The sequence below is a fragment of the Peromyscus californicus genome, unplaced genomic scaffold (genome assembly GCF_007827085.1).
Source record: "Peromyscus californicus insignis strain IS unplaced genomic scaffold, ASM782708v3 Scaffold_11__1_contigs__length_118956290, whole genome shotgun sequence".
Lineage (NCBI taxonomy): Eukaryota > Metazoa > Chordata > Mammalia > Rodentia > Cricetidae > Peromyscus > Peromyscus californicus.
This window is the reverse complement of record NW_026294402.1, coordinates 78,750,044-78,774,984: the sequence shown is the minus strand read 5'-3', so window position 1 is coordinate 78,774,984 and position 24,941 is coordinate 78,750,044. Positions and strand designations below refer to the sequence as shown.

The window sequence follows — 24,941 nt, the reverse complement described above, 5'->3', positions numbered from 1 at the left end:
TGGAGAAACGCCAAGGGGCCAGGAAGCAATGAATGACATAGGGATCAAGAACTGAGGAAGGATAACGTGTGGGGATGGAAAGGCTGTATGGGGTTTGTGAGGATTTGTGGGTGTGGGATGTATGTACTGTGCTATGTGTATGTGTGTTTCTGTAGGTGTCTGTGCATGCAGTATGTATTTGTGTGTGTACTATGGCCACTTGTGAGGATTTGTAGGGGTGTGTGTGTGTGTGTGTGTGTGTGTGTGTGTGTGTGTGTGTGTGTGTTATGAGTATGGTGTGGTATGGTGTGTCTAGTGTATAGGCAGGTGTACATAGATGTGGGAGCCCATGTTTGTCTATGGGAGCTGGGGAAGGATGTTGGGTGTCTTGTTCTGTGATGCTTCAGCTCTTTACCTTGAAACAAGGTCTCATTGAACCTGAAGCTATGCAGGTGGCCAGCAAGTCCAGTGATCTTTGAGGAAAGATACTTTTATCTGTTGCTTGAAAATGTTTCAAAAGTTGAAACAAAATCAAATATAGAAAATAACAAATGCTTAACTAAATTGAAGTAAAAGATAAAAGTAGGCAACCACAGCCAAAAGCAAATGAAATAAAAAGATACAGATGCCTAATATGTCATAAATTTATTTTAGAATCTGAAGGAAAAATATAAATAAGATCTTCAAGATTACATACAAGCAGGCAAATAAACAATAGATTTTAAACAAAGCAAAAATATCATTCTAACAAACACTTTTCCTCTCCAACATGATATGGGAACCAATATTGTAGTAACAATTTATTTGAAGAAAAATTTTATGAGAAGAATCAACTATGGGGCTGGAGGGATAGGTCAGCAGTTAAGAGCACCTTCTGCTCTTCCAGAGGACCTGGTTCAGTTCCTAGACTCCACATGATGGTTCACAACCACCTATAACTCTAGTTCCAGGGGATCTGATGACTCCATCTGGTCTCTTTAGGTGCCTGCATGCATGTGGTGTACAGACATATACTTAGGCACACATATGTAAGCATAAACATAAAAATTGAATGATTTAAAAAAGAACCAACTTGTCACTCATATGAATCAAAAGAATAAAATCCTCAGATATGCCAGAATTCAGAAATGTTTGACTCATATAGAACCTCACAAAAGGAAATAAAGAGCAAAAATGAAATTTCTCTATGTATTATATAGCTTAATGATCTGCCAAGATGGCAGAGCTTACTAAAACATTGTTATCAGAGCTAACAAGCCATGGTACTCGTCATCACCATCACCATCACCATCATCATCACTATCATCATCATCATCATCATCATCATCACCATCATCATCATCATCATCATCACCATCATCACCATCATCACCACCACCATCACCATCACAACAACTATCATCATCATCACTGTCAAAACCATCATCATCATAAGGGATGAAAGGAATTTTTAGGATAATGAATATTGCAGTAATACTTTCAAAACTAAGTAGTTATATCCAAATTTACCATATTACATACAATAAAAGTGTATAGATTTTAGTATGTTAGTCATATGTTAATGCCACAATCTTTCAAAAAAAGAAAGAAAGATAGAAAGAAAAAAAGAAACCTCCAAAATTTCTTTTTTTGGGGGGAGGTTAATTTTAAAAAATTTTGTTTTCATTTTACATACCAACCCCTGTTCCCTCACTCTCCTTCTCCCACTCCCACCCTCACCTCTCCCCATCCCACCCTCATCCCCTCCTCATGGGGGTAAGGCCTCCCTTGGATAGTCAACACAGGCCGGCATACCAAGTTGGGGTAGGACTAAGCCCATCTCCCCTGCATCAAGGCTGAGTAAGGCATCACACCATAGGGAATGGGCTCTAAAAAGCCAGTTCATGTACCTGGGATAAGTCCTGGTCCCATTGCCAGGGGACTCAAAAACACATCAAGCCACGCAACTGTCACTCATATTCAGAGGGCCTAGTGTGGTCCCATGCAGGCTCCCCAGCTGTCAGTCCAGAGCCCTTGAGCTCCCAGTAGCTTGGGTCAGCTATCCTGTGGTTTTTCCCATCATGATCCTGACCTGCCTTGCTCCTGTAATCCCTCCTCCCTTTCTTCAACTGAACTCCAGGAGCTTGGCCAAGTACCTGACCGTGGGTCTCCTCTGCATCTGCTTCCATCAGTCACTGGATGTAGGTTTTGGTGATGACAATTAGGGTAGACACCAATCTGAGTACAAGGGAAGGCTAGTTCAAGCACCCTGTCCACCATTGCTATGAGTCTTAGCTGGGGACATTCTTGTGAGTTCCTAGGGATTTCCCTAGCTCCAAATTTCTCCCTAACCCCTTAATGGTTCACTCTGTCAAGATATCTCTTTCATTGCTCTCCCTCTCCATCCTTCCTCCAACTCAGTCATCTGGAACCCTCATGTTCCACACCCCATCCCCTCCCCTTTACTCCCCACTTCCAGTTTACCCAGTAGATTGCCCCTTCCTGGGGCAATCTATGTGTGGCCCTCTTATGCTCCTCCTCTTTACCTAGTTTCTCTGGGGTTGTGGGTTGTAGCCTAGTTATCCTTTGTTTTGCATCCAATATTCACTTATGAGTGAGTACATGTGGTGATATATTGTGTCCCCCAATATATTATTCACCCTAACAAACTTATCTGGGGATCAGAGAACAGAGACAGCCACTAAATTAGACATAGAGGCCAGGCAGTGGTGGCACACACCTTTAATCCTGTCACTTGGGAGGCAAAGATCTGTCTGGATCACTGTGAGTTCAAGGCCACACTGGGAACAGAGCCAGGCGTAGTGGCACACATCTTTAATCCCAGCACTTGAAATCTCATGTCTTTGCTTGGGAAGGATGCACACCTTTAATCCCAGGAAGTGATGGTAGGAAGCAGAAAGGTATACAAGGTGTGAGGACCAGGAACTAGAGGCTTTTAGGCAGTTCAGTTGAGATCCATTCCAGTGAGGACTGAGAGGCTTTCAGTCTAAGGAAACGAGATCAGCTAAGGAGTTGGTGAGACGATGTTGACTGTGACTTGTTCTGCTTCTCTGATCTTTCAGCTTTCACCCCAATACCTGGCTCCAGGTTTTGTTTTTTGTTTTATTAATAAGACCATTTAGTAATTTGTCTTATGTTTGGCACCTGTGTTTGTCTTTCTGGGCCTGGGTTACCTCACTAGATTTTTTTCTAGTTCATCCATTTGCCTACAAATTTCATGATGATGTTGTTTTGTTTTGTTTTGTTTTTCAAGGACACATGCTCACCTATGTTCATGGCAGCATTATTCGTAATAGCCAGAATCCGGAAACAACCTAGATGCCCCTCAACCTAGATGCCCCTCAACCAAAAAATGGATTAAGAAGCTAGACATCAAAATATCAAATAATCCAATTAAAAAATGGGGTGCAGATCTAAACAGAGAATTCTCAACAGGGAAAATCTCAAAGGGCTGAAAGACATTTAAGGAAGTGTTCAATATCCTTAGCCATCAGGGAAACACAAATCAAAATTTCTTACTTTACAGCATGTTCTATATAAAAGGGAATAAATCAAAGTTCTCAAGAGAAGGAGACTTGTGGATAAAAAACGTGTTTAAAAATAAACATTGACACATGAAACAGAAGAATTTCAATGTGAATGTTTGTAATATTGAATGCAAATGTCAAAAATAATTACTAACCTTTAGTAGTAGAGAATGATCACAAGAATAAGAAACAAATTGGCATACAAATATGTATGTTTGGTCTTGACATTAGGAAAAAAGTCTGAGAATTATAGACTGAGAGGTCTTTATTAAATTAATGTTTTTATGATTGAAACACTTGTAACCTTATGAAACACAATCTCTTGTCCTGACTCATGTACATTAGGCAATGATCAACCACCTGATACATTGAATCTTATCGTTTTTCTTACAGTGGTTCTGCTCACAACCCTCTCTTCTATAAGATTCTCACTGCACTACTACTAATTATATTCACCCTATTATGCTATACACCAGACCTCACTCAGCCTAACTAATGCAGCATAGTATCCATTGACCAACTTCTCCTAGCTCTCCTCTATCCAATTTACCACAGTGTCTGGTTGAAGTTTAACGTTAACCACAAGAATATTTACTAATGGGACATGAATTTGGGTTCTAAGGGAATCCAGATGGCAATCCCCAACCATCATAGCTCAGTTTCTCACTAACGGCTGCAGGAGAAAAATGAAAATTCTCAATAAAATAGAATAGACTGGATTACATCAACAACGTGAGAAGAATCGGCACTAGCTAAAGGCAGTTCATAAAGCTGTACTTTCTGACATGCTAACTTGGCTCCATGCAACAGAATTGCTAACCATTAGTAGAAAGAATACCAGAATTGACACCAACCAGAAAACGAAACTATCTGTCTCAACCATAGCAAAATAATTTCTAAATCTGAGTATCCTTTGCCTAACTCCAGATACTGCGTACTCCTGAGAGACTACCAGGCACAAAGCAAAAGTCAGTTGCTGGGCACAGCACATCTTTATGAGCAAATAAAATTCTTATGTGGAGTATTTGGTAGGGAAGAACAAAGGAACTATAAATCAGCATCTACTACTTTAAGTTCTCATGAACAAGAAATTAGTTAGTATGACAAAGAGGACAAAAACCCAGAAGAGAATAGAACACCCAAGTACTCCATAAAACAGGTAATATGGAGCAATTGTTCACTGGGGACTAGCCTGCCCTGAAACAATGAGAAGCAGTGGGGTGACTTTGTTACCTAATTGGCTTCACCAAGTTATACAACACAAGAGAAGGAATATACTAAGACAAAGCACCTTACGGTGTTAGCCATTTCAGCAAGGTGCTTTTGGTCTAACGTTTTAACACGTAAAAGTCACTGAGAAGGTAGCTACTGCTGTCTAATTCAAAGTGCGTTAACACTGAGTTGATAGTATAGAAATCAACTTTAATTATGCAATTGCACACACACACACAAATGAAGGTTCATTAAGGAAAAAATGTGACATGTAAATTATGAAAACAATAGTATAACATGAGGGAGAATATAAGATGTAAAATTCTAGAGTTTTTTTTTTAATCTGCAAACAAAATTAAATTATCAACCTAAAATGGGCTTTTGTAGCTATGAAATGTTTTATCTAAAACTCATGGAAGCCACTGAGTGAGACCAGAAAAATAAAGAGAAAAGAACTGAAAGCATACCACTACAAAAAAAGAAAGAAAGAATGAAGGGAGGGAGAGGGAGAAGAAAAATCATAAAGACAGGAACTAAAAAAATGGCATCTCTATCAGTAACTACTTTAAATATGAGTGGGTCAAGGCCTCAAGGAAATATATTATTTTACAAGTTTCTTTTTAAAATATGTTTTTAATTGAAATAGAATTATATTACTTTCCCTCTCTCCACCCTTCCCATGTCCCTCCCCTTTCAAATTAATATCCTTTTTTATTTATTATTTTACATACATACATATGTATGTGTATGCACACATACATATAAATACAACCTGCTGAATCCATTTTGTTGTCTCTGTATGTATGATTTCAAGGCTGGTCACTGCACTGAACAACCAATAAAGGGATTCATCCCTGGGAGAGGCTATTTTCCCTTCTCTCGGAAGTCAAGAGTTGCCTGTAGTTCTTTGTCCAGGGGTAGGACCCTGTGAAATTTTCCCCACTCCACATTAGCACTGCAACTGTTATTTCCACATTCCAGTATTCCACATTGATAATTCCATTGTTCTGGTCTTGTCTATGCAGCCATTTCGAGGAGAGATGTTTCACAGCAGGCTTCCTGGAATTCTGACTCTTTCAATCTTTCAGTCTCTTCTCCTACGATGTCCCCTGAGCCATAGATGAAGGAGCTACAGTGTAGCTAGATCTGTGGAGGCTGGGCTTCCCACAGTCCTTTGATCTCTGCATTATGTCCCATTGTGCTTTTCTGTGATAGTCTCTGTTGGCTGTAAAGAAGAGCTTTTCTGATGAGAGGTAGTAGCTACATTTATCTGTGCGTATCAGATTTAGAATATAGTAAGGAATTATACTGGTCTAGCAAAGTGGTGGCAATAGATTCTTCTCTAAGATCCATGACCTTACTAGCCCTGGAAAACTGACTAGGTTTTCAGTACCAGGAATGATAGCTCTTCTGTTGAATGGACCTTAAGTCCATTTACACAGTTAATAGTCACCACTGACATGTGAATGCCACTTATTGCACCTACATATCTTGTCATGTTGGTCATTGTCACAGTTCACAGATGTTGTGGCTGGGTAGGATTGTCTAACGGCTTCCTTCCCTTGGAAGTGTCATTGTGTTTTTAGAACCATGGAAGCCAGACCTTAGGAAAGAGGCTTTCAGCTCAGAGAGAGAGTTCAAATCATCTGAGTCCTGTGTCTTAAATATGTTTTCAGGAGCCCACCCTTGGCCTCTATAATATGTGTTGTTTTAGGAGTCGCTTGGTCTACCCTGACCATTTCAAAGGATGTTTCTTGTGCCTGGTACTGGGGTTTTGTTCATTTAAGGTTCTTGTGGGGAGCATTTTCAGCTTAAGTAGCTTAACTTCCATATGGTGTGTGTGTGTGTGTGTGTGTGTGTGTGTGTGTGTGTGTGTGTGTGTGTACATTTATGTGTTGTATATAACTTTAGGTAAATATAAAATAACCTGATCCTTTGAGGCTTACCAAACAGCATTGGTATTATTCATCTCTCATCCCTCATTCTCCTTCTATATTGGCCTCCATCCTGCCATCCAGGATGGATCCTCCTCTCCATTATTTAATTTCTCTCTTCATATCACCTGTATCCTGCCACTCACCTCCAAGGTACTCCCCCACCTATGGTCTCTTTACACTTCCTGGGTTCTATGGTGACTCTGTGTTACATACTCACATCTGAGGATTTGGAGCTAAAAACCAGATGAGAGAATATACAGTATCTGTCTTTCCAAATCTGAGTTTCCTTATTCAATATAATCTTTTCTAGGTCCATTCATTTACCTGCAAATTTCATGAATTTGTTTTTGTTTATAGCTCAGTAGTATTCTGTTGTGTATATATATCATATTTTCCTTATCCATCCATCAATAGAAAGGACATTTATATTGTTCCAATTTCCTTCATATTGTGAGTAGGGTAGCTAGGAACCTTGCTGAGCAAGTATCTGTGGAATAGAGTATCAAGTTCTTTGGGTATATATATGCCAAGGAGTTATATAGCTGGGTCATGCAGTAGATTTATTTTTAGACTTTTGAGGATTCTCCATACTGATTTCCAGAGTTGCTACACCAATTTGCATTCATACAATGGATAATGAGGGTTCCCCTTTTCCACAAACATCACAAGCATTCATTGTTCATTGATTTATAGATTTTATCCATTCTGATTGCGGTGAGATGAAATCTCAATGCAATTTTAATTTGCATTTCCTTAATTGTTAAGAATGATGAATGTGTTTTGAGGTATTTCTTAAGTTGTTTTTGTTTTGTTTTGTTTTTTGTTTTTTCAAGACAGGGTTTCTCCTTGTAGTTTTGGTGCCTGTCCTGGATCTCGCTCTGTAGACCAGGCTGGCCTTGAACTCACAGAGATCCACCTGGCTCTGTCTCCCGAGTGCTGGGATTAAAGGAGTGCACCACTGCCGCCCAGCCTCTTAAGCATTTTTATTCCTTCTATTGAGAACTTGGTTTAGATACCTAGCCCATTATTTAATTGGGTCATTTGTTTCCTTGACCCTGATTTGTGGGTTCTTTGTATATTCTGGATATTAACCCTCTGTCAGATGTCCAGCTGGCAAAGATTCTGTCCCACTCCATGCATGAGTTTCTTCACTCAAATGATTGTTTCCTTAGCTTTACAGACACTTTTTAGTTTTATAAGGTCTCACTTGTCAATTGTTGACCTTAATAGGAATTAGCTAGTGGAGTCCTGGTCAGAAAGTCCTTTCCTATACTTATATAGGATACTGCCTATGTTTTCTTCTAGTGGGTTTAGTGTTTCAAGTTTCAAACTGAGGTCTTTGTTACAGTTGGGTCTAATTTTTATACAGGGTGATAGATATGGGTCTAATTTCATTCTTCTGCCTGAGAACATCTAGTTTCCCAGCACCATTTGTTGAAGCTGCTGTCTTTTCTCCACTGTATAATTTGGTCTCTTCATCAAAAATATATGCTTGGTTCTTCTGTCTTATTCCATTGACCTATACACCTATTTTTGTACCAGTCTAATATTCCTCTTTTACTATTGCTCTGTAATATATCTTGAAATCTAGAATAGCATTCCTCCAACATTCTTTTTGCTCAGGATTGCTTTAACTAACCAGGTTACTTTTTGCCAGATGATGACTTTATAAGACATGAAGATTAAAGGTCAATACCACAAATGAACACAAATGGAAGTATTCCCCAAAAAAAATGAGTAAGCCAAATTCAACAACAATATATTTATAAGATCATACACCATAAGGAAGCATGATTTATCCCTCAGGTGCAAGGATGGCTCAATATACATATCAATTAATCCTGTGGGCTAGGGCATAGTGCAGTCATTGATACTTGTCTGTCAGGTCCAAGGCTCTAAATCCAACCTCCAGCACTATGAAGTAATATAAATCAATAAACATGGCAGACAGTATTAACAAGAGGAAGAACAGAAACTACCACACTGTCATCTTGAATAAAGCATGCAAGGAATATGACCAAATTCAACATCCCTTCAGAGCAACAAATCTCAAAAAATTAAGGGCTGACAGAAGAGATGTACACTCACAAAATGATTGTAGCCACATGTAAGGCATCCATGGCTCACATCCTAAGTGATGGGGAATGGTTGAAAGTCTTCCCTCCAGGACCACATAGATAGCGATGCCCAATGCTGTTCCTTCTCAGCAGCATACCAGAAGTTCCAGCCAGAGCACTTATCCCCAAAAATGAAATTAAAGGTGTTTATTTTGGGAAGGAAAAATAAAATAAAATGGTCTCTTTGCTGACAGCATAATCTTATACACAGAAGCCTCTAAAGATTTTAAAAAAAAAATCTGTGACCAGATTAGTGCCTGGCCCAATTGTCATCAGAGAGGCACCTTACAGCAACTGATGGAGGCAAATGCAGAGACCCAAAGACACACATTAGGCCGAGTTCATGAATCCTTGGGAGGAGGAGAAAGGGAGAAAGTCGAATAGGAGCCAGAGGGGTTAAGGACACCATAGGAAGGCTCATACAATCAACTGACCTGGGCTCATAGGGCCTTAAGAACTGGAAACCAGGGAGCCTGCATGGGACTGACCTAGGCCCTCTGCATGTACATTTCAGTTTAGCTTTGTCCTCTTGTGGGGCTCCTAACAGTGGGAGCAGGGGTTGTCTCTGACTCCTTTACTGGCTTTTGGGAACCTACTCCTCATACTGGGTCACCTTGCCCAGCCTTAATACATGGCAGGAGGGTCCAGGAAAGGAGGATGGGAGGAGGCTGTGGCCAGGATGTAAAATAAAGAGATGAATAAAAATAAATAAATAAAAATTTTAAAAAACCCAGTAGAGCTAAGGATAGAGGTAAATTGCAGGGTATAAAATCAACTTACAAGAAGTTTTATTTCCATACACTACCATTAACTGTCTGAAAAAGAAGTTAGGGCCAGCACCATGGCACAGGGGCAAAAGTGCATGTAGCACAGGCCTGACTAGCTTTAATTCCCAAACCCAAGTGGAAGGCAAAACCTAGGGTGGTCTTCTCACCTTCACATGTGCACGATGGTGTGTGCACATGTGCACACACACACACACACACACACACACACAAATAATAAATTAACTTTTAAATACTTCATATTTTAAAAGAAATTAATAAAACATTCCCACTTACAATAGCATCCAAAAATTAAATGCTGGGTATAAACTTAATTAAGGAAGTAAACGATTTTTAAACTGAAAAACTAGAAAACACTGGTGAGAGCAATTTAAGGTGACAAATATAAATGCATTGATACACCATGCTCATGGGTTAAAATAATTAATATTGGTAAAATATCCATGCTAATCAAGGCAATCTGCAAAAGTACTGCCATTTGCACCAAAATAAGGGAACAAAAGCAATTCTAAGATTCATATGAAACCATAGGAAGATTCAAATAAACAAGATAAGGTTGCATAAGAAAAAAATCGCTACAGCCTTCTCATAAATTATACTACAAACAACCCAGGAAATCCTGCATTGTACTTTAGAAAAGACACATAGGCCAGTGGAATTGAAATGGAACCCTGAAATAAGGCAATACATGTATGGTTAGCCAATTTTTGACAAAAGAACAAAAAACTGACAATGGCAAAAAGAGTCTCTTCAATAAATGTTGTTGGCAGACCTGGATAACCACATGCTAACAAGGAAAAATATGGGCACATATACCATGCAAAAAAAATCAAGCCAAAATGAAGTAAAGTTGAAATGTAAAACTAGAAACCATAAAATCCCTAGAAGAAAACAGGGAAGATGTTCCTTCACATTGGTCTTAGCAGTAACTGGGAGCGGAGGACCATAACACCAAAAAAAGAGGTAACAATGGGAAAATGGGGAGTGAGAAAACCGTGTGTGTGTGTGTGTGTGTGTGTGTGTGTGTGTGTGTGTGTGTGTGTGTGTGTACTAACCTGGCTCACAAAATGCAATCAACAAGGAGGGAGCACATCAGGAGAAAAAAAATTTAAAAAGACCCTACAGCATGGGGAAAGGCTATGTTTCCCTTTAAAAAACAAGAGCGGATAATGAGAATAAGTATGTCCAGAGAACACTGGGCATTAATAAGTTACAGCTTGAGACTGGCAGTTCAGTCTCCAAGACAGTGTTACTCTTCTTGCCCGGACCATAAAGCAGCTGTACCAAACTAGATAGCCTTAATGGCTTAGAACAATGGACATCCTTTCTCTCGGGACTATGGAGGTCAGGAGTCCAGAGCTAAGGTCTCCACTGAACTGCATCACCAGCAGAGGAAACTATTCATTGCCTCTTGCTCATTGATGGTAGCTGCCGACAAGCCTGAGCAGGAGCAGGTAAGTGGCTGTATCCTCCAAACTTGGCAAATCTCTCATCTTTATCTTCAATGTTCATCAAGACTCCTGCTGCTGCTCTTAGAATACACCTAGAAAAATCTGGATTACTTCTTCCTTTTCAGATTCTCAACCGAATCTCACATTCATATGCTTTGCCATTTAAGATATGACCATTTCTGGGATTGCTCTGCAGACATATCCTTTACGATACAATTCTCCCATTGTACAGCTTTCGCTGGCTTAGGGGAAAAAAATCTAAAGAATGACAAACTTACTTCCAGATGTTAAGGGAAGAGCCCATGAATGAAAAAATAAAGGTATAAAAATATTGGTTAAAGTATTAACAGATAAAATATTTTCTAAATATTTTAAATACTTTCTTGTTTAGCTAACTATAGAATGATAATTCTCAATTAGGGTATTGAAAAAAATTACACTGCACTCACATCATCTTAGAAAGGCTAGCCATGGGGTGGTACATTTAGAACAAGGAGATGAGCTATGGTCCGTGTGAAGAGGCTCTGTCCCAGGGCTAGCTCCCTTTATGGTATGTGATATAAGGCACAGGAGGAAAAGTGCCAGAAGTTTCCACCTTTTGATTTTTGAAGTGTGCATATTAATGTACAAACTGGTCAAAATCATTAGATTATTTTTCAAAAAACTAAAAGAGAAAATATTCAGAGGGGAAGCCTTATATCTATACCTTATGTCACAAACAAAAGGTTTAAATGTACCAAACCTATAAGCATAAAAGCTTAAGCTATGAAACATTTAAAAATGACTGGTGAGCTGACGGACTTCACTGTGCAGAGAAACATCTGTACCATAGGCATGTGGAGAATCCTTGGAGCATTTATGTAATTGTTATTTATGTAATGGCTTCTAGAAGAGCTTCAGGTCCAACCCCAAAAGCATGAACATCCCCTGATATCACTTAATGTGTCTTACATCTGGACTTTCAGTAATGTGCATGCTCCAGTAATTGAAACAGCATGGTACTGGCCTACAAAGGAAGACAGCAGACTAACATGAGAGAGAGCCTAGAAATAAGCTGCCAATTTTGTACAGTCAACTGATTTTCAACAAATATGCAAAGAACACAAGGTAAAGAAGGGACATACTTCTCAGTAAGCAGTGCTGTGAAAGTGGATATCTTCATTCAGAAGAGGAAAGGCCCCTCTCATCAGATACAATAATCAACTCTAAAAAGACTAAAGACTTAAAGGTAAAACTTGAACCTATGAAACTCCTGGAGGAAAGCATATGGAAAACGCTTTAGAATATTGAAATTGGCAAGGAAAGAAAATGAAGGCAAACAAGAACAGCATACATTAAATCATAAAGGAAACAAGAGTCAAAGCAAAGAAATGAAGGGTTAAAATCCAGAACTCCGCAAAGTTGAGAGCAGTCAACAAATAAATAAAATGACCTCTTCTAGAAATGGGCAATGGGGCTCAACTTCTCTCAACAGGAGGCATGCAAATACCAGCAGGTGTTTATGCAATATGCTCAATATCACTCAACATCAGGGCAACATCAGGGCAAAACCAGAGTAAGAAATCATTTTCAACCAGTAAGAATGGTTTTTAACCAAACAGCGACATGAAAGTGATAGCAAGTACTAGCGAGGTTGTGGAGCAAAGAGAACCCTAGCACACTGTTGGTGGGAATAGAAATTAGGGCAGTCATTATGCAAATTATCATTCAGCATCTTCATAATATGTAAAACAGAACTATTATATGGGTCTACAATCTAACTACTGAGTATAATATAAAGGAAATGAAATTAACATGTGAGTAAGACATCTGTACTCCCATGTGTATTGAACCAAGATCCACGATATTCAAGAAATAGGAATAACGAAAGTGTCCATTAACCTGTAAGTAGACAAAGAAATGTGCATATACATAATGGAATACTGTCCAGCCACAAAAGAAGTGAAATCCTGGGATTGGCAAGATGGCTCAGTTATGAAGAATGCTTAATGTTCTTGCAGAGGACTCAGGTTCGATTCCAAGCACCCACTTTGGGCAGCTCACAACCACTTGAACCTCCAGTGTAAGCCTCCTCAGGCACGTGTACACACACACAGTACACATAAATTCATTATGGCATGCATGTGTACATGCAAACTTGAAAGTAAATCCTTTTACTTTCCTGGTTTCTGTGGTAACTCTATGTTATTTACTCATATCTGAAGATTTGGAACTAGGAGCTGCAAAATATGTGGTGTTTGTCTTTCTGGGCCTGGGTTTCCTCACTTAATGTAATCTTTTTTAGGTTCAACCATTTACCTTTTCATAATCAAAGTAGAAGAGGCTGTTGATTTGAGAGGGGGTGTGGGACAAGCTGGAGAGAGGAAACATGGAAGGGGCTAGAGCATTAAAATAGTGAAATTATTAGGACTACACTTACCAAAGAAGGGAAAATATAGTTTGAACACTAGATCACTGAGACAAACTAAATAAGGAAGAAAGCAATGGAAAACTCCCATGTACATGGACCTCTAGACTTAACCTTGTAAAAATGGGACACTCCTCAAATTGAGATACAGTCCACATCAACATCACACCTAATTGCTTTGTGAAAATGGCATGCTTATCCTAAATCTGATTGTATTCTAAGAGTTCAGAAAAACTTTTTAATTTTTTAACATTTATTTTAGTGTGGGGGGGACGGCACATGCATCATGGCGATGTGGAGGTCAGAGGACAGCTTGCAGGAGTTGGCTTTCTCCTTCTACCATGGCTTTCTCTTTCTACCGTGTGGTTCCAGGAGTTGAACTGTGGCAGCAGGCACCTTTAGAAAAGACCAAAGTAGAGGTCCTTAAACATTCTTATTTCAGAACTGACTACAAAGCAACAGCATTCAAAACTTATGATGCTGGCATAAGGATTTGATACAGAACAGGGAATCTAACAGAATCCAGAAGCATGCTCATGCCCCCAGGGACAACAGCACATCACATCCACACCTTCAGAGCCAGTTGAGGTTTGACAAGAATGCCCAGGTCATTCACTAACAGAGGATACAGTGGTGGTCAAGTCAAGAGCTACACACAGTAGAGGGCAGCCTCATCCTACAGCCTCACATACTACACAAAAATTAACTCAAAGTAGATTCAAGATGGAGATATAGACGCTAACTAAAACTTTTAGAAAAAAATAGGAGAAATAGTTTAGGCTCTCATTTTGGCAAAGGATTCTTATGACATCAAAAATATAAGTAATGACTCCACCATACCGAGCCTGCTGAAAAGTTGCCAAGGCCCACCCTCCCGAGCTGAAGAAATTTATGGACAAGAAGTTATCATTGAAGTTAAATGGTGGCCGACATGTACAAGGAATACTACGGGGCTTTGATTCCTTTATGAATCTTGTGATTGATGAGTGTGTGGAAATGGCAACTAGTAGGTAACAGAATAGCATAGGCATGGTGGGCATACGAGGAAATGGCACCATCATGTTAGAAGCCTTGGAAAGAGTCTAAACAATGGCTGGTCAGCAGAGGAGTCCACATCCTTTCCCTAAGGACTGTTTGATTGGGATGTAGAATTGGGTCATGTATATTTTCATATGAAACTTTTTTGTGATACTCAGAATAAAAAAAAACATAAGTAATGAAATAAGAACATGTAAATTAGATTTTTTAAAAAAAAATCTTCTATACTTCAGAGAATATCATCGATGGAGAAGGGGCTTAGGTGCCCCCCAACACACACACAGCTATTTACTACTGATAGATTCAGGGAGAGGGGGGATCATTGCCTTTCAGTTGTGATCCCACTGGTGCCACACCAAGCTCTAATGGCTAGCCCCAATCCAATAGTCACACATATGACTCTGATTATAATAAATGAGTCGTAAGACAAAACCGAAAGTCATGAATCTGGGAAAGGGACTGACAGAGATAAGAGTGGAGTTGATAGGGATGGGAGGGAGAATAGAGAGGGTGTGGAGGTAAGAGTGATCAGAATACACTGTATATATGTGTGACATTGTCAAGCAATAAGACAAATTAAAATGCTAAAATGAAAACACTATACATGGTAAAAGACCTATCTACAGAGAACTTCTATTGTTCAATATTGGAAAACGAATGCAGAGTTAAAACAGAAGGTATAAACATATTTCTCCTATCCCTTCAGCATCTCATTCCTCTGAAGAGGCGATTTCTTAAGACAAGCTGCTCTTCCAAGTTCATAGGCCCCTTCATAACTGAGGATGCCCCAAGTCTTCATTGGTCCTTGTAGCCTCCTCTTTGCAATTGGCATGTGCTTTCAAAGCTAAAGAAATGGGAAATAATGTACAGAATCATCAGTATCTGAAGCTTCTGGCATATTTTATCTTGCAAAGGTCCTTGGAATAAATATGGTCCTCATCCCCTTTCCAAGGAGAAAAGTCCCTCCCCTTTCTCCCCCCCCACCCAACCACCCCACTCACTTGCTCTCATTCTTACTCCCACGCTCCCACTCACTCTCTCTCCCTACACACAGCTCCAGCTTCTTTCTTCTCTGATTGCTCTCTCTTGCAAAGCTACATGTTAGGCTGTGTCTTCCTTTGATTACTCATATGCATATATTTTTGTTACCTCAAATTGGTTGATCTTTTGAAGGTAGGAGTTGCTCATTTTACTTCTGCTTTAAACTCATAGTGTCAAGTACATCAAAGAAATCAAAGTCATTTTTGATTGATCAATACACTACATCTTTGGCTTTGATGTTGTCTAATACAATGTCACTGAACTGTTAGTAGTATTTGGAATAGTGCTATGAAAGAGATCACTTTTTAATTACATTATTACTATAATTATCACTTTTTAAAAAAAATGTAGAAAAGTCTAGTTTATTTAAAATAGTACTTTTTAGCAGCTGGATGGAGAAATTCATCACGGATTCTAAACTGGATTTCTATTTCTTGGCTATAACACTTTCTGGGCCACTCAGATGGAGTGTGCTATTTTGGTATGTCTTTGGATTTATATTACAAGTAGTCCACTGTTTTCAGTGCCTGGGCCATTTGAAATAAGGAAAATTCTTCTTTGGTGTTGCAGGCAGTTAGTGACTGGATGAGTCTAGTCAGCCAAGAAAGCAATGTTGGTGTTTCCATAATGCCAAGCCTAAAACAAAGATTTGAGAACCTGACCTGGAAGGTGATCCCAAAATAATAATCATCTTGAACCTCACTTGAATATAATCCAAATAGCACCATGAGATGTATCCCTAAGCCCCTATCTTTCTTTATAAACTTTCTCTTTATTTTTATCACTGTTGTTTTTAATACCCTTTGGGTTTTCATAGTTCCTAGTTTAAATTGAACGTGCCAGAAAAATACCACACATACTGCCACCGTACTTATGGTTTAACCAGAAGTAGTAAGCAGTGGAAATATCAAGACACCATAATTAAAGTCTGTCAACTTACAATTCCTGCAAGATACACACAAGGCAGAAGCCAACGTGGCCTTGACATGGATTGAGTGTAAGGCCCTTGGTTACGGTTTTGGGAAAGTACATACATATGGAGAGCGAGAATGAGAGAGAGGGTGGGAGGGAAGAGAAAAAGAAGAAATATAGATATTATTTGGGGATGATTGAAAGTTATCCATTAGCTACTACTATCAGTGCTTTTCCTTTCAAATGTTTTTGGCTAGTGTTGGGTAGAAGTGGAGTTTCATTCCCAGCCTCTGTCCAGTATCTTAAAGATTATCATAAAAAATAATTTCAAAATGTACGGTCAGGGCCTGGAGAGATGGCTCACTGGGAGCACTTGCTGCTCTTCAAAGAGGACCCAAGCTTAGTTGTCAGCGTGCACATTAAGCAGTTTCCAACTTCCTGTCCAGCTCCAGGATATCAGATGCCCTCTACTGCCCTCTGCAGGCACCTGTACTCAAGTATACAACCCTATTCTGTCTCTCTGTCTCTGTCTCTGTCTCACTCTCTCTCTCTCTCTCAAAAGCAATAAAAAAAAATCTTTTTTTTTTTTAAAAAAGGTATGATCAATGAGATAGGGCATGGGAAATTGACGACCAAGATCAATTTGGGGTTAATTAAGGGTGACTCCAGGCAGATTTTCAGTGTGTCAATAAACCAGTGTTCACTGAGCAATTACTGTGCTGTCAGCATCCTGTTGTCGTGACCCCAGTGACAGAGAATTTGGGTTCCAGAAACTACACCAGAAATGGCAGATTTAGGGAGAAAATGGCAAGTTTTATTTCAGAACTGGTATGTATTAAAATCTGTTCTACATGCAATAAGATCGTCAGAGCCTTGGGAGTGAAATGGGTGTTAAGTTACTCTATAAAGGTAGATGAAATCTAGGGGGGTGAGGTGCTGATAGAGCCACACATGGCAGTTGTTAGGTGGATGGGGTGAAACTCAGCAGTCGCAGTGAGTCCAGAGCCAGCATCACGAGTGTGTGAACTGCTGCCTCACAAGGCTCTGTGCTCATCAGGGCTCTGCTGTTCTGCTGGACTTTGGATGTCCCCCAACAGTGTATGTGTTCAAGACTTGGCCTCTGTGGTGGTGGCATTGGGAGGTGAGAGTGGGACCTTCAAGAGGACCTTAGGATATTGAACCACCCTCTTAAATAGTTAAACAGGATTATGGGACACACACACACACACACACACACACACACACACACACACACACATCTTTTTTCTTTTTGCATTCAGGCTGGTAAGGGGAGTGGTTTTGTTTGTTTTTTTTTCCCCCAGCACACACTCCTTCCATATGTTCCTGCTCCAGGGGCCAAAAGCACTGAGAATGCTTGACTACACAGACTGGAACCTAGGGAATCATGAGCCAAAGGAAGCTTTTTCTTTTTTCAAGTTTATAATTGCAAATATTTTGTGATAGTAACCGTAGGCTGACTAATACAGAAAACAGGTAGCATATTGGGATCATTGCTCTAACTATGAGCCATGGTGATATGAATTCTTTGGTTGGCATTAAGAGATTGTAAGGAAAGAAAAAGAAAAAGCCTAAAATTTAGTGAGTTGAGATTCATGGGTAACTCTGCTTGGGCCACAGGAGATTAGAATGTTATTAAGAATATGGGCAGTAAAAACTGTACTCATGCTGTTTACAATTAAATGAGGCTTCTACTTAGACTAGAGTGTCACTCTGGTCACACCATAGCAATGTTGGGCAGCACCTTGGTCATTTGTTCATGGCTAGTTTATCTGACAGCAAAAAATTTCAAGGCAGTAAAACATCTGGCTATGGCACGGATATTACTGAGTGCTGTGGCCAAATTTCCTTGTGACAATTGGGAACAAGGAACAGAGCAGGACATTTGGAAATATTGCAGACTTGCCAGCTCTTAGACAGTTGCAGGCATGGAGGGTGCAGTTGTTAGTACCAATTAACAGAAGCCAAGTGCTTCAGACAGAAAACATTAGGAAAGATATACCTGGAGGCCATCCTAGAAATTTTCCCAGCCCTAAGGTCCATCACAGGTTTCCTAGTACAGAAATACAAACCTATGCCATAGAATTTACAGGGTAGAACTGTTTGAAGAAAAAAAAAAAAAAAGCTCCAGGGTGCCCCACATGCCCAGGACTATTTGTTTCTCTATGTTTTCCTTGTTGAGTAGGCAAGACAGTTAGAGGCTACTAAGTCATCATTTAAGGAAGCCCGGCTACAAGTGACATCTCCTGTCACTATCCAAGTCACGAGTTTGCAGCCATGAAAAATGCAGGACTTTGGGGGTCTTCCAAAAGAAACTTCCAGAGGGACACACGGATGTCAGGAAATGTGCTGTCATATCAGAATCGCTGCAAGCTGCCAAAGCTGCAGTGGAGACCCTGGGAAGGAAAAGGTACCAGAAAGAAACACACGACGCTCACAAAGGAAAGTATAGACAACAGGGAACACAGCTCAAGCCAGTTGAATGTGCTGTGTCTCCAGGGCTGTCAAATAGAGCTACCCAAGCCTTTGCGAGCTCAGATCTGCCACAGTGTGTCCAGATGCCAGACATGGAGCTTTAGACGGTAATATGCCTTGCTCTATTTTGGTGTTGCTCTGAGCTAATCCTATTCTTCCCATTTGCACTGTGCTGTCATTGGCTTTTATAAGCTTTCAACTTTCTTCTGTATCTTTACAAGGGCCCTCAGTTGAGTCCCCTGGAGTCTCAGACAGACGACAGTTGGACAGTTGAGAGATGTTGGAGCATTTAGTAATTGGGTAACTCTTGGAAATGTGATAAATACACGTTGCACTGTAATATGGACATGAACCTCTGGGGCTAAGGGGACACACTAGGTTAAGAGGCCCCCAATTTTCGTGTGTTGAAAGCTTGGTGCCCAAGTGGCACTGCTAGGGCAGAGTAGAACGTTTGAGAGGTAAGGCCTCTCTAGTAGGTCCCTAAGTCGTTGGGGGTGTACTTTCCCAAGGCACTGTGTTTCTCCAGAACTTAGTCATGCTGCATTTTGCTGCCTAGCTAATGAAACAGGCAGTGTTTCCTTGGCCACCAGCCCCTCCAGGAACTGCTGCCTTGAAACAGGACACAAGCAAAGGCTCCTGATCATGAACTGGAACCTTCAGCTCTATGACCCCAAATAACCTTCTTTTTTTTTTTTTTAACCAATTAAGCATCTGCCTTTTGTATAGTGATGGGACACTAGCTGTAATGGTAGCTTCAAATGTAGAAATTCTTAATGACTTTATCTTTGAATCTGGGCTTTGTAAGTAAATTTGCATGATGAGATGGGCCATGTGTGTAAGGAAAAGAATCACCTATATAGTCTTGCCTCTCTAGTCAGGGGCTACATACATTCACGACGTTTCAAGCTTAAACTTCTAGTGAATTCACTGTGTGGGGAGGTAGCAATGACCCAACACAATACAGATGTTTCCTATTTTAAACTGAGGAGGGGAAGAGAAAGGAAAAGGCTGAAAGCTTTGAGAGGTCATGTTACTGTTCAGTCTGCCCATGCTAGTTAGGACAGAATCATTTCTAAGAGAAGAAGAACAAGAAAAGCAAAGATTCTTCTTCTTAGTTGAGCTGCTTCTTTAGAGTAGCAAAACACTTGGAAAAAGACGGCGAAGGAAGAGCGAGCAGGGCGGCCCCAGGTTCTTTTTCTCCTGTTTTTCCAGATTCAGCCATAAGCTAGCTACAGTGTTGGTTGTGTGTGTACATATCAACTCGCATGTGTGTAATACATACAGAGGGATGAACAGCACAACAGAACATGTGTTTGCAGTGTCCCCACTATCCTGGGAGGAAAAGAATACCCAGACTTTGTGAGGTACACAGCAAGAGATTTCTGAATTGAATACTTTAGAATTTGAATTTAAAGCTGACATTGTAATATAACAATATAATCCAAAACCCATGCTAATAATTTGCGATTTTAATTTTTTCTTACTTAAGACATGAAATAGCAACTAAGAAGTTGCCCAGACAAATTAAGAGAGAAAGAAGGAAAAGCATTATTTTTAGTGGTAACTTTTAATGCATTTTGAGCAAAAGTACTTGAATTTTTACTTTACTCTGGACTCCGAAACATGGAGCCAGTCAGGGGTGGGGGCGGAGTTATTAGGACAGATTGTGCAAATGCAGTTCTGTTCCTGAGGTGGAGAGCAGGGCTTTCCATGTTTGCCCTCCCAAATGGCAGAGGACCAGGACTCCAAGGGACATTGCTCTCTCCCCAAGTCTGCCCTTCTTGATGTCTGTCCAAAGACCAAGGACCAAAGAATAGAGGTTGAATGTGGAGGCTGTGTGGGCACTAGCTATTTTGATGAAAGTGGTATGTGAAGAGTCACTAGTGGAAAGGCAGATTTCAGAAGGCCAGGGAATGAGCAAAGAGAGGCTTTAATTCATCGAGGGGGATTTACACTGTCAGAAGCTGCCAGGAGGATGGACAGGTCCATAGAGATGATGTGTGCACCAAGCTTTCTTCTCCATATACAGTATGAAATGGGAAATGGGGAGATTGTTAGAAAACTCAGGCTGGAGGCATACAGCTCAGTGGTAGAGCACCTGCCTAGCATGCACAAGGCTTTAAGTTCCATTCCCACAAAACAAAAAAGACACGTGAAAACCAAGACTAATACTTAAAATTGTGTGCAAAAGCCGTCTATTCGGAGTAAAATATCCCTTTTCGGTTAGATAGTACTCTTGAGCAGAACCTTCTAAAATTTTTCCTTTCTTTCTGATTTTTGTTTAGAATTTTCTTTGTCATTAAGGAAAATGCCGCAAGGTATGTCAATGAACACCCCAGCAGGTCGTTCTTGGCACTATGGCATCTTTGGTCTTTTTTCCAAGTGTCGTTGTAGGCTGCAATACATATTGCATCCCATGATAGAGAGACATCTGCCTGTTGCTGCCTAGAAACGGGAATTTCATCTGTGACTTGAGAAACTTTCTCTTAACTCAAGGCCAACTAGCCCACATGGGACTTGGCTCTACAACCATTGCTTCATTAGCAGCTAATGAGGGAAAGCTCAGGGCCAGAGAAAAGGGAAATTCCTGCCTTTATGATTTGAGGTTCAAGGTTAAGGCATTAGTCTAGAGAGTGAAATTGGCCTGCAGAAAACCCAAACACACCCTGCACTAATAAAAACACAAACTGCACATACCATGAGACATCTTTGAGTGATTATAACTAAAAACTAATACTGTTTGTATGGAGCTTGTTAGATTTTCAAATGTTTCCCAGAGTGTCATATTATAGCCTCCTACTTAGAACTAATTCCTGGATGAGGCTTTGCCTTTCAGCAGGTTTACTGATCGGACAGGCAAAGCCAGAGCGGGAGCAACTTCGTTTCTATGAATTGCCAGCACTGGCTGCCATTATCAGGAGGCTGTTTCTACAGTGTGAACAAATGGGGATTTCATCTCAGCTGCAAGCCACAGAATTTGACACTCTTGACAAATGAATCAGCTTATTCACTCTGGTATAAGTGGTTGGAGTCAAAAGATTTGAAGAAAAAACAGTGAGGGAATTGTTATTTACATCTGAGATATACTGGGAAACTCATTTTACATGCACAATAAAACTTGGCTCCCAATTACATGAAAGAAAAAATCAGAGCATCAAGCATGGTGGGTCACACCTGTAATACCAGCACCTAGAATGTTGAGGCAGAGGAATCAGCAGTTGAAGATCATCTTTGGGCCCTATCTCAAAACAAACAAACAAACAAAAAAGATCAAGAGAGCTGTCCCTTCATCAGTACCTCTTGGTTAATAACCGGATTCAAGGGAAGAAGAGATCTCTGCCCTGTCCACATCCATCAGCGCCCTTTTCCTAGCCAACAGCAATATCAGAGTCAATGATCTAGTCAATTCTACAGACCTCTTAGATTCCAGTAGTCTGTCCCAGAGTTCTTGCCAATTGCCATGTGACTCCAGGATGCTAGCTGGATGTTTCCCTCCCATAGTCAGTCCTATTCATTTCAAATTCAGGATAATTACATATTTACTTATAAGTGGAAATATAAATATGCAAGTAACACATACTTTTCAAATCCTATTGCACATGATTTATACAATACCATCAACAGAGAGGAAGGGAGAAAAGAATGGAGGGAGAGGGAAGGGAGGCTGGTTGGTTGTAGAACACCATCTTTGGATTTTCATTAGTTATTCCAAATTTTATTTATTTATTTATTAAGAATTTTTTTCATTTATTTTACACACCAATCAAAGATCCCCCTCTTTCCTCCTCCCGCCCTACCCCAGCCTCCCCTCCCAAGCCCCCCTCCCCCCCCTCAAGAAGGCAAGGCCTCCCATGGGGAGGCACATCCAGTAGAGGCAAGTCTAAGCCCTTCCTCCTGGCTGCATGAGGTGTCCCATCATAGGTAGAGGGCTCCAAAAAGCCCACTCATGCACCAGGGATGGATTCTGATTCTACCAAGAGGGGGCCCCCCAAGCAGATCAAGCTACACAACTGTCTCACCATGCAAAGGGTCTAGTCCAGATTTTCTAAAGAAGAGTGTTTGGAGCAAGTCCAGGTATGTGTGAACTGTCGCTGATGTTTATCTCACCACCTGTATCTCCCTAGTCATGGAATAAAGAACATTTTTAGCCAGGCATGACAGTGCACACCTTTAATCCCAACACTTGGAAGGTAGAGGCAGGTGGATCTCTGTGATCTCCAGCCTGGTCCACATAGCAAGTACCAGGTCAGCCAGGGTCATCTCAGAAGAAGAACATCAGTGAGATTGTCTTTTAGGAGCAGTGCTAAACCACAAAATCTCCTGCAAGCTTGGGGTTGTACAAGTGTGCCATTCATAAGCCACTATACAATTTTCCATGTGAATATAGAATTTATACTGCTAATCAATTAATGCTTTTAGTGTGGACCTCCTCAGGCTTAAGAGAATCAAGGCCATTTTAAAGGACAATGCTAAGATGCCACTTTGCTTCTATCTCACCAGACTATGTCTTGGTGAGTGTATTTGACCTTGTCTGTATTTCTGTAATATCATTGGTCCCTGGCCCAGGGCAATGCTTATATTGATAAAGTCCACACAATGCTCATAGAATGGGCTCAGCTTTTCTGACTTCACAGATCTTCGCACATAAATAGTTTCTACACAGAAAGCCTAAACAATTAAAAATTTTGTATGTACAAGAGAACAGGAATGAGAAGGAAAAAAAAACACATGACTTCAGGCTTTGATATTCTGTATAATCTCCTATTTGAAGAGACAAGAAAATGAATGTCTGCTAATGAAGCATTCTTGAGAACACTGTTGTTTGTAATAAGAAATATTAGCTTTCAGAGTGGGGTGCCAAGTGCAGCCTTCCAGAGATGATCACGTCAAGATGTTCAATCAAATTCTCACCAAAGGATGGATGGAGAAGAGAAGGCAGAACAGACAGAAAAATCAGCGACCTTTGTCAAGCCGTCACTGTTGGTGCTCAGAATGAGAACATTCCCTGTTTTCTTTGCTAATTTTTTTTTCAAGTGCCATCAGACTGAGAACCGGGGGCATCTTGTTTGGTTTTGGGCAGAGAGTAATTACCATCTGCACCCCACAAATGTGAGTTAGACTGCACAGAAATAAGACATCCGAGTCCATGACGAACGTCAAAATTGTAGACATAAGGAGCAGAGCAGAAAATTGTAGCGTGACAAAATAGCTACATTTAATTATGTGAAATTACATAGAATTTTCATCTTCTGTAGAGGTACTTTATTTAAACTTACATCTAAAGGCACGTCTTTTGGGTAATGCAACTTTCATTGGAACTGAGGCAGCTGATGGAATGGAGCGGGACTCTGACTTTACAATTTACATTACAGTTTGTAATGCTTAGCACTTTTTCAAAGTTCTAGGTCACCTCTGATCTTTGTGAGAAAAATGTTTAAAACTACAAGCCAGCTGATATAATTTTCTTTTATCCAACACTGCATGTTTCCCAGCCTGTGGAGGGCTTTTTGTTCTTTCCTGCAGAATAAATGTCAATCTTGGGTTCCAACATCTACTCAAAACTTTCACTTCTGGGGAACATCCTAAGAGAAGGTGTCCTTCCATAAAAGGCATTGAGAGTTCCTGAAACTTCCCTTGGCAGCCCTGATAGCTGGGTCATTCCAGAAAAGGGTCAATGTTGACCCAGTACTATTCTTATCAGGACAGCTGTTCTCTGTGGCTGTATAGCTGCAGGATGGAAACATCAATGACATCAACTGCACAGCTCAGTGAGCATCATCACATATTAGCTCCCATGGGCCCTTGCAGCGAAAAGCATCAGCATGCTTTCTGTGATACAAGCTCTGGTCTTCTATCAACAGGACATTGATCGAACCAGAGACTGGGCCTTAGGGTCACTCTGAGTCAAAAATATGACTTGGTTCTCTTCTCTAGGGATTAAAAGTAAAGTAATAAATGACTAAAGAAACACGGAAATAAGATTGAATTGGGCATCAGAGAGAAGAAACAGAGAGTTGCTGCTTTCCCAGTGACATCTGTAAA

At 40.3% G+C, this 24,941-nt stretch overlaps 1 protein-coding gene and 1 pseudogene across 4 annotated transcripts in view; one reads left to right on the top strand and one right to left on the bottom strand.

The window, feature by feature from the left end:
• The window catches only part of Bckdhb (branched chain keto acid dehydrogenase E1 subunit beta), a 297,770-nt gene that overhangs the window by 72,865 nt on the left and 199,964 nt on the right, over window positions 1-24,941 (bottom strand). Inside the window, exon 11 of one of the 4 annotated variants that reach the window (XM_052715572.1) lies at window positions 608-13,811. The exons of 2 other annotated variants lie outside the window; for them this stretch is intronic. The gene's annotated coding sequence lies outside the window, so the exon portion shown is untranslated. Of the gene's footprint in view, window positions 1-607; window positions 13,812-15,185; window positions 15,298-24,941 lie in introns of those variants that run through there. One more of the 4 variants, XM_052715551.1, reaches the window with a different exon arrangement.
• On the top strand, window positions 13,818-15,022 carry LOC128096241 (small nuclear ribonucleoprotein G-like; annotated as a pseudogene).